The sequence below is a fragment of the Arachis ipaensis genome, chromosome B10 (genome assembly GCF_059453495.1).
Source record: "Arachis ipaensis isolate K30076 ecotype BB chromosome B10, ASM5945349v1, whole genome shotgun sequence".
In the NCBI taxonomy this organism is placed as follows: Eukaryota; Viridiplantae; Streptophyta; class Magnoliopsida; order Fabales; family Fabaceae; genus Arachis; species Arachis ipaensis.
Genome location: NC_142435.1, coordinates 122,673,732 through 122,683,883, shown reverse-complemented (window position 1 = coordinate 122,683,883; position 10,152 = coordinate 122,673,732). Strand labels below are relative to the sequence as shown.

Below are 10,152 nucleotides of genomic sequence, written 5' to 3'. Positions count from 1 at the left end.
CCTCCCCCATCCTATTCTATTTATTCATTCATATCCTAACATCTCATCTCACATCTCTTCCATCTATAGTTGTGTTTCTTCCATTATATTACATTCTTTGTCTCCCCCTCTTCTTCCACTCACACAAGAATCCCTATACTGTGGTATAAAGGATCTCCATTATTATTATTATTTTTCTGTGCCTTCTTCTTTGTCATATGAGCAGGAGCAAGGATAAGAACATTCTTGTGGAAGCAGATCCAGAACCGGAAAGGACTCTGAAGAGAAAATTAAGAGAAGCTAAAATACAACAATCCAGAGATAACCTTTCAGAAATTTTCGAACAGGAAGAGAATATGGCAGCCGAAAATAATAATAATGTAAGGAAGATGCTTGGTGACTTTACTGCACCTAATTCCAATCTACATGGAAGAAGCATCTCCATTCCTGCCATTGGAGCAAACAACTTTGAGCTGAAACCTCAATTAGTTTCTCTGATGCAGCAGAACTGCAAGTTTCATGGACTTCCATCTGAAGATCCTTTTCAGTTCTTAACTGAATTCTTGCAGATATGTGATACTGTTAAGACTAATGGAGTAGATCCTGAAGTCTATAGGCTCATGCTTTTCCCTTTTGCTGTAAGAGACAGAGCTAGATTATGGTTGGATTCTCAACCTAAAGACAGCCTGAACTCTTGGGATAAGCTAGTCACGGCTTTCTTAGCCAAGTACTTTCCTCCTCAAAAGCTGAGCAAGCTTAGAGCTGATGTTCAAACCTTCAGGCAGAAAGAAGGTGAATCCCTCTATGAAGCTTGGGAAAGATACAAACAGTTGACCAAAAAGTGTCCTTCTGACATACTTTCAGAATGGACCATCCTGGATATATTCTTTGATGGTCTGTCTGAGCTATCAAAGATGTCACTGGACACTTCTGCAGGTGGATCCATTCACCTAAAGAAAACGCCTGCAGAAGCTCAAGAACTCATTGACATGGTTGCTAATAACCAGTTCATGTACACTTCTGAAAGGAATCCTGTGAGTAATGGGACGCCTATGAAGAAGGGAGTTCTTGAAGTTGATACTCTGAATGCCATATTGGCTCAGAATAAAATATTGACTCAGCAAGTCAATATGATTTCTCAGAGTCTGCATGGAATGCAAGCTGCATCCAACAGTACTCAAGAGGCTTCTTCTGAAGAAGAAGCCTATGATCCTGAGAACCCTGCAATAGCAGAGGTAAATTACTTAGGTGAACCTTATGGAAACACCTATAACTCAACATGGAGAAATCATCCAAATTTCTCATGGAAGGATCAAAAGCCCCAACAAGGCTTTAATAATGGTGGAAGAAACAGGTTTAACAATAATAAACCTTTTCCATCATCAACTCAGCAACAGACAGAGAACTCTGAACAAAATGCTTCTAATTTAGCAAATCTAGTCTCTGATCTATCTAAGGCCACTGTAAGTTTCATGAATGAAACAAGGTCTTCCATTAGAAATCTGGAAGCACAAGTGGGCCAGCTGAGTAAAAGGATCACTGAAATCCCTCCTAGTACTCTCCCAAGCAATACAGAAGAGAATCCAAAAGGAGAGTGCAAGGCCATTGACATAAGCGCCATGGCCGAACCTGTGAGGAGAGGAGAGGACGTGAATCCCAAGGAGGAAGACCTCCTGGGACGTCCAGTGATCAATAAGGAGCTTCCCTCTGAGGAACTAAAGGACTCTGAGGCTCATCTAGAGACCATAGAGATTCCATTGAACCTCCTTATGCCCTTCATGAGCTCTGATGAGTATTCCTCTTCTGAAGAGAATGAGGATGTTACTGAAGAGCAAACTGCCAAGTTTCTTGGTGCAATCATGAAGCTGAATGCCAAATTGTTTGGCATTGATACTTGGGAAGTTGAACCTCCCTTGTTCATCAATGAACTAAGTGATCTGGATCAACTGACATTGCCTCAGAAGAGACAGGATCCTGGAAAGTTCATAATACCCTGCACCATAGACACCATGATCTTTAAAGCTCTGTGTGACCTTGGTTCAGGGATAAACCTCATGCCCCTCTCTATAATAGAGAAACTGGGAATCTATGGGGTGCAAGCTGCTAAAATCTCACTAGAGATGGCAGACAGCTCAAGAAAATAGGCTTATGGACAAGTAGAAGATGTATGAGTAAAGGTTGAGGGCCTTTACATACCTACTGATTTCATAGTCCTGGATACTGGAAAGAAAGAGGATGAATCCATCATCCTAGGAAGACCTTTCCTGGCCACAGCAAGAGCTGTGATTGATGTTGACAGAGGTGAAATAGTCCTTCAATGGAATGAGAACTCCCTTGTATTCAAAACTCAAGGATCTCCCTCTGCAACCATGGAGAGGAAGCAGCAAAAGCTTCTCTCCAAGCAGAGTCAACCAGAGCCCCCACAGTCAAACTCTAAGTTTGGTGTTGGGAGGCCACAACCAAACTCTAAGTTTGGTGTTGAACTCCCATATCCAAACTCTAAGTTTGGTGTTGGAGAGTCTCAACAAAGCTCTGCACATCTGTGAGGCTCCATGAGAGCCCACTGTCAAGCTATTGACATTAAAGAAGCGCTTGTTGGGAGGCAACCCAATGTTTATCTAATTCTTATTTTTATTATTTTTCATGTTTTCTTAGGTTCATGATCATGTGGAGTCACAAAATAAATAGAAAAATTGAAAACGGAATCAAAAACAGCAGAAGAAAAATCACACCCTGGAGGAGCATCTGTCTGGCGTTCAGCGCCAGAACAGAGCATGGTTCTGGCGCTGAATGCCCAAAATGGGCAGCTTCTGGGCGCTGAACGCCAGAACAGGCATGGTTCTGGCGTTCAACGCCAGAAATGGCACACAAATGGGCGTTGAACGCCCAAAATGGCCACCAACCTGGCGCTGAACGCCCAGAGTTGGGTACAAAGGCATTTTTACATGCCTAATGGGTGCAGGGATGTAAATACCTTGACACCTCAGGATCTGTGGACCCCACAGGATCATCTCAGGATCTGTGGACCCCACAGGATCATCTCAGGACCTGTGAACCCCACAGGATCCCCACCTACCTCCACTCACTTCTTCTCACCACTCTCTTTCACACAACCCCATAAACACTCTTCCTTAAAAACCCCTCACCAATCACCTCAATCTCTCTTCCCCACTAAACCTTCACCACTTACATCCATCTCCTCTTCCCCATAAACCTACCTCATAAACTCCACCTACCATCAAAATTCAAAACCAATTTCCCACCCAAACCCACCCATATGGCCGAACCTTTACCCCTCCTCCCTTCCCTATATAAAGACCTCCATTCTTCATCAAATTCACACAACACACCCCTCTATACCCTTCTTGGCCGAAACCACATCTCCCTCTCCCTCTCCATATTTCTTCTTCTTCTTCTTCTATTCTTTTGTTTATTGCTCGAGGGCGAGCAATATTCTAAGTTTGGTGTGGTAAAAGCATAAGCTTTTTGTTTTTCCATTACCATTGATGGCATCTAAGACCGGAGAATCCTCTAGAAGAGGGAAAGGGAAGATAAAAGCTTCCACATCCGAGTCATGGGAGATGGAAAGGTTCATCTCCAAAGCCCATCAAGACCACTTCTATGATGTTGTGGCCAAGAAAAAGGTGATCCCTGAGGTCCCTTTTAAACTCAAAAGAAATGAGTATCCGGAGATCCGACATGAAATTCAAAGAAGAGGTTGGGAAGTTCTAACAAATCCCATCCAACAAGTCGGCATCTTAATGGTTCAAGAGTTCTATGCCAATGCATAGATCACCAAGAACCATGATCAAAGTAAGAACCCGGATCCAAAGAACTATGTTACAATGGTTCGGGGGAAATACTTAGATTTTAGTCCGGAGAATGTGAGGTTGGCGTTCAACTTGCCATACATGGAAGAGAACGCACGCCCCTACACAAGGAGAGTCAACTTTGATCAAAGGTTGGACCAAGTCCTTATGGACATATGTGTAGAAGGAGCTCAATGGAAGATTGACTCCAAAGGCAAGCCGGTTCAACTAAGAAGATTGGACCTCAAGCCTATAGCTAGAGGATGGTTGGAGTTTATTCAATGCTCAATCATTCCCACTAGCAACCGGTCTGAAGTTACTATAAGACCGGGCCATCATGATCCATAGCATCATGATTGGAGAAGAGGTGGAAGTTCATGAGATTATACCTCAAGAACTCTACAAGGTGGCTGACAAGTCCTCCACCATGGCAAGGTTAGCCTTTCCTCACCTCATTTGCCACCTATGCAATTCAGCTAGGATTGACATAGAGGGAGATATCCTCATCAAAGAGGACAAGCCCATCACTAAGAAAAAGATGGAGCAAGCAAGAGAGCCCAGTCATGGAACTCAAGAGGCGCAAGAAGCTCACTTCCATGAGATCCCTGAGATGCCTCAAATGCACTTTCCTCCACATAACTATTGGGAGCAAATCAACACCTCCCTAGGAGAATTGAGTTCCAATATGGGACAACTAAGGGTGGAACATCAAGAGCACTCCATCATGCTCCATGAAATAAGAGAAGATCAAAAAGCAATGAGGGAGGAGCAACAAAGACAAGGAAGAGACATAGAAGAGCTCAAGGACATCATTGGTTCCTCAAGAAGGAAACGCCACCATCACTAAGGTGGATTCATTCCTTGTTCTTGCTTTCTCTGTTTTTCGTTTTCTATGTTACGTGCTTATCTATGTTTGTGCCTTCATTACATGATCATTAGTAGTTAGTAACTTTGTCTTAAAGATATGAATGTCCTATGAATCCATCACCTCTCTTAAATGAAAAATGTTTTAATTCAAAAGAACAAGAAGTACATGAGTTTCGAATTTATCCTTGAACTTAGTTTAATTATATTGATGTGGTGACAATGCTTCTTGTTTTCTGAATGTATGCTTGAACAATGCATATGTCTTTTGAAGTTGTTGTTTAAGAATGTTAAATATGTTGGCTCTTGAAAGAATGATGACTAGGAGACATGTTATTTGATAATCTGAAAAATCATAAAAATGATTCTTGAAGCAAGAAAAAGCAGCAAAGAACAAAGCTTGCAGAAAAAAAAAGGGGGGGGCGAAAAAAAAAATAAAAAAAAATAGAAAGAAAAAGAAAAAGCAAGCAGAAAAAGCCAATAACCCTTAAAACCAAAAGGCAAGGGCAAATAAAAAAGGGATCCCAAGGCTTTGAGCATCAGTGGATAGGAGGGCCTAAAGGAATAAAATCCTGGTCTAAGCGGCTAAACCAAGCTGTCCCTAACCATGTGCTTGTGGCGTGTAGGTGTCAAGTGAAAACTTGAGACTGAGCGGTTAAAGTCAAGGTCCAAAGTAAAAACAAAGAGTGTGCTTAAGAACCCTGGACACCTCTAATTGGGGACTTTAGCAAAGCTGAGTCACAATCTGAAAAGGTTCACCCAATTATGTGTCTGTGGCATTTATGTATCCGGTGGTAATACTGGAAAACAAAGTGCTTAGGGCCACGACCAAGACTCATAAAGAAGCCGTGTTCAAGAATCATCATACTGAACTAGGAGAGTCAATAACACTATTCGAAATCTGAAGTTCCTATAGATGCCAATCATTCTGAACCTCAATGGATAAAGTGAGATGCCAAAACTATTCAAGAGGCAAAAAGCTATAAGTCCCGCTCATTTGATTGAAGCTATGTTTCATTGATAGTTTGGAATTTATAGTATATTCTCTTCTTTTTATCCTATTTTGATTTTCAGTTGCTTGGGGACAAGCAACAATTTAAGTTTGGTGTTGTGATGAGCGGATAATTTATACGCTTTTTGACATTGTTTTTATTATGTTTTTAGTAGGATCTAGTTACTTTTAGGGATGTTTTCATTAGTTTTTATGTTAAATTCACATTTCTGGACTTTACTATGAGTTTGTGTGTTTTTCTGTGATTTCAGGTATTTTCTGGCTGAAATTGAGGGACTTGAGCAGAAATCAGATTCAGAGGTTGAAGAAGGACTGCTGATGCTATTGGATTCTGACCTCCCTGCACTCAAAGTGAATTTTCTGGAGCTACAGAACTCGAAATGGCGCGCTTCCAATTGCGTTGGAAAGTAGACATCCAGGGATTTCCAGCAATATATAATAGTCCATACTTTGGCCAAGAATAGACGACATAAACTGGCGTTCAACGCCAGCCTTCTGCCCAAATCTGGCGTCCAGCACCAGAAAAGGATCCAAAACCAGAGTTGAACGCCCAAACTGGCACAGAAACTGGTGTTCAACTCCACAAATGGCCTCTGCACGTGCTACACTTAAGCTCAGCCCAAACACACACCAAGTGGGCCCAGGAAGTGGATTTATGCATCAATTACTCACTCATGTAAACCCTAGTGACTAGTTTATTATAAATAGGACCTCTTACTATTGTATGAGACGTCTTTTTGACCATCTTTGGATCCTGGATTGTATTCTGATCCTGTGATCTCGTTTAGGGGGCTGGCCATCTCGGCCATGCCTGGACCCTTCACTTATGTATTTTCAACGGTAGAGTTTCTACACTCCATAGTTTAAGGTGTGGAGCTCTGCTGTTCCTCAAAGATTAATGTAAAGTACTACTGTTTTCTATTCAATTCATCTTATTTCGCTTCTAAGATATCCATTCGCACCCAAGAACGTGATGAAGGTGATGATTATGTGTGACGCTCATCATCCTTCCCCCTTATGAACGCGTGCCTGACAAACACTTCTGTTCTACATGAATTAAGCTAGAATGAGTATCTCTTAGATCTCCTAACCAGAATCTTCGTGGCATAAGCTAGAATGATGGCGGCATTCAAGAGAATCCGGAAGGTCTAAACCTTGTCTGTGGTATTCTGAGTAGGATTCAATGATTGAATGACTGTGACGAGCTTCAAACTCGCGAGTGCTGGGCGTTAGTGACAGACGCAAAAGGAGGGTGAATCCTATTCCAGCATGATCGGGAACCGACAGATGAATAGCCGTGCCGTGACAGGGTGCGTGAGCATATTATTCACTGAGAGGAGGGGATGTAGCCACTGACAACGGTGATGCCCTTGCATAAAGCCAGCCATGGAAAGGAGTAAGACTGATTGGATGAAGATAGCAGGAAAGCAGAGGTTCAGAGGAACGAAAAGCATCTCCATTTGCTTATCTGAAATTCCTACCAATGATTTACATAAGTATCTCTATCCCTATTTTACTATATAATATTCGAAAACACCATTATCACTTTCTATCTGCCTGACTGAGATTTACAAGGTGACCATAGCTTGCTTCATACCAACAATCTCCGTGGGATTCGACCCTTACTCACGTAAGGTATTACTTGGACGACCCAGTGCACTTGCTGGTTAGTTGTATCGAAGTTGTGACAATTATATATTGAGATCAGAGCACCAAGTTGCTCACGTTGCCAGGGATTGTTTGAGCCTGGACATCACAATTTCGTGCACCAATATGCGTGACCTGTGCAGAGTTCAAACGGCACGCACGCGTGGCTCACACGTATGCGTGACAAGTGGCGCGTGATTTTATTAGAATTGCATGTGCCAGCTATTTCTGGACCTTTCTTGGGCCGAAATCAACTCCATTCTGACTGGGAAAAGGCCAAGAATTGTAGGGGATAAGGGGACAAGGAAGCATACACACATTAGGACTTAATTTAGCTAATTTTTGGTTCTTAGTTCTTCTAGAGAGAGAAACTCTTACTTCTCTCTAGGTTTTAGTGCTCTTTGATTGTCTTTTGCTTTAATTTCTAAATTAGAGCTTGTTATTCTAGTTTTATTGTCTTAATTTCAGTTTTTCTAGTTCTAATTTTACTTAATTCCTTTGTTAGTATTGTGTTCTTTTTAGTTTTCTCTTATTTCTCATTTTGTGAATCTTGTTAATTTTGAATTCTCATTAATACATTAAGGTTTTATGTGTTATATTTTTAGTTGAATTGATATTGTAAATAATTGTTAGTTGGTAGCTTTAATTTCTATTTAATTTTACAAATTAGCTATGTCTCTAACTATTGCACATTAAGTGTTTGACAAAATATTTTCATTAGTTATGGAGTAGTTTCTTATACTCTTGGCCTAGATAAAAGGGATTGAGTAACCTTGAGTCATTGGGTCTAATTGGATTAATGATTTTGGCACCCTTGTTAGTCAATTCGATACTCGTTAACACTAGTCTACTACTAATTTAATTAGTAGCTAAGTTGGGATATATGGATTGATGTTGATAAAGCCTATTTGACATACTTCAAGCATAGAAGTAGACTTGATGGGATTGGTCCTTTACAATTGTTAATATATGGTTATTAGATAAGGATAGTGATCTCAATTCCTATGCCTTAGCCAAGAATTCTTTTGTAATTCATATTTGAAAATCCAAATTCTAATTACTCAATTCTTACTTTAGTTATTTTAGTTGTTTAATTAGTTCTAGAATAGAATTAGATTCATATATTGTCTTGTTAGATTGCTATTTACTTGGGTATTACTTTAATTGTCTTGATTTAATTTCTTGCGATTTAAGTTTCTTGCATGTTAAGCTTTGCTAGTTTAAATTCTTACTTATGCCTTTCAACCCTAGATTTCTAACCAACTTTGATCCACACTATTATCCATTCCCTTGCGGACGACCCGGGAGCAATACTCTCAGTTAATTTTTGTTGAGTTGAGCTTGTAACAACCAAATTAAACTTTGATTGAGAGATAGTTGTCGGTTTGAAACTATACTTGCAACCCAATTCTCATTGATAAATTCTAGACTGACGATCAGTTCCTATCAATAACTTCAGATTTTGTCAAGTTAAAAAGGCTTGATAGTGGAAATTTCATATGATGGCAAAAGCAGATGCATTTCCTTCTCACAACATTAAAATTGGCATATGTTTATACCACACCAAAACTTCCAGAAGTTGAAGGGGAGGCCATTATGAAAATTTGAACAAGGCAAAAGTGGGACAACGATGACTATATATGCACTAGACACATTCTCAATGGCTTAGTTGGTGTATTATTTGATGTTTACCAGAATGTTAGGAGCACAAAAGAACTATGGGACAAATTAGAGGCAAAATATATGGTCAAAAACACAATAAATAAGAAATTTCTCGTCAATCATTTTAATAATTATAAGATGATTGATCGTAGGTCTGTTATGGAACAACTACTTGAAATTAAGCGTATTTTAAATAAATTTAAGCAACATAACATGCACATGGATGATATTATTATTGTCTCTTCAATTATTGACAAACTCCTTCCATCATAAAAAGAATTCAAAAAAGTTATAAAACATAGAAAGGATGATATTTCTCCAAAGTAATTAAGTAATCACTTTCATCTTAAAAAAGAGTATCATAAACAAGATGATACTAACGAATAAAGTACTCATGCTAATTTTCATATAATGGAGAATAGAAGGTCCAACAAGCCCAAGAAGAAAAGATGTTGAGATTTTAAATCTCATGAAAGTAATAATAGTGATGTTAGAAAAAATAAAAAAGAAAGAAAATTGTTTTCATTATGAAAAATCAAGCCATTTTAAGAAAGAATGCTGCTTCTCGAAAAAGAAGAAAGAAAGGAATGATAGCAACAAAAGATAATCTTATTGTTATTATTTTTGAGATCAACATAATTGAAGACATTAGATTATAATGGATAAAATCTGGTGCAACTCAACATGTATACAAGAATAGGGATCTTTTAAAACATTTAAAGAAGAAAATTGGACTATTCTATGCATGAAAAATGTATCAACTATTTAAGTAAAGGGCAAAAGGACGGTGGAATTTGAATTCACTTTTGGAAGAGTAATTATTTTTATTGATGTATATTATATACTCGAAGTTAGAAAGAATTTAGTTTATGTACTTTTACTTAACAAGAGTTTAAGTTTGTATTTGAAGGAGACAAATTTATTCTATCTAAGGGTAAAATATTTATGGGTAAAAGGTATCTACGTGAGAACATATTTAAGTTGAATGTTATAATAATAATAATAATAATAATAATAATAATAATAATAATAATAATAATAATAATAATAATAATAATAATAATAATAATAATAATAATATTTCTATTTATATTTTTGAATCTTTTAATTTATGCCATAATCGTTTAAGACATGTTAATTTTCATAAATTAAGTAATACGATGAAATATGATTTTATTC

At 38.6% G+C, this 10,152-nt stretch overlaps 1 non-coding gene across 1 annotated transcript; it reads right to left on the bottom strand.

Moving 5' to 3' along the window:
- Positions 1–731: 731 nt before the first annotated feature.
- Positions 732–835, bottom strand: LOC148581553 (small nucleolar RNA R71). The gene has a single exon (XR_015899120.1). It is a non-coding gene; the product is annotated as a small nucleolar RNA R71 (small nucleolar RNA).
- Between the last annotated feature and the right edge of the window lie 9,317 nt (positions 836–10,152).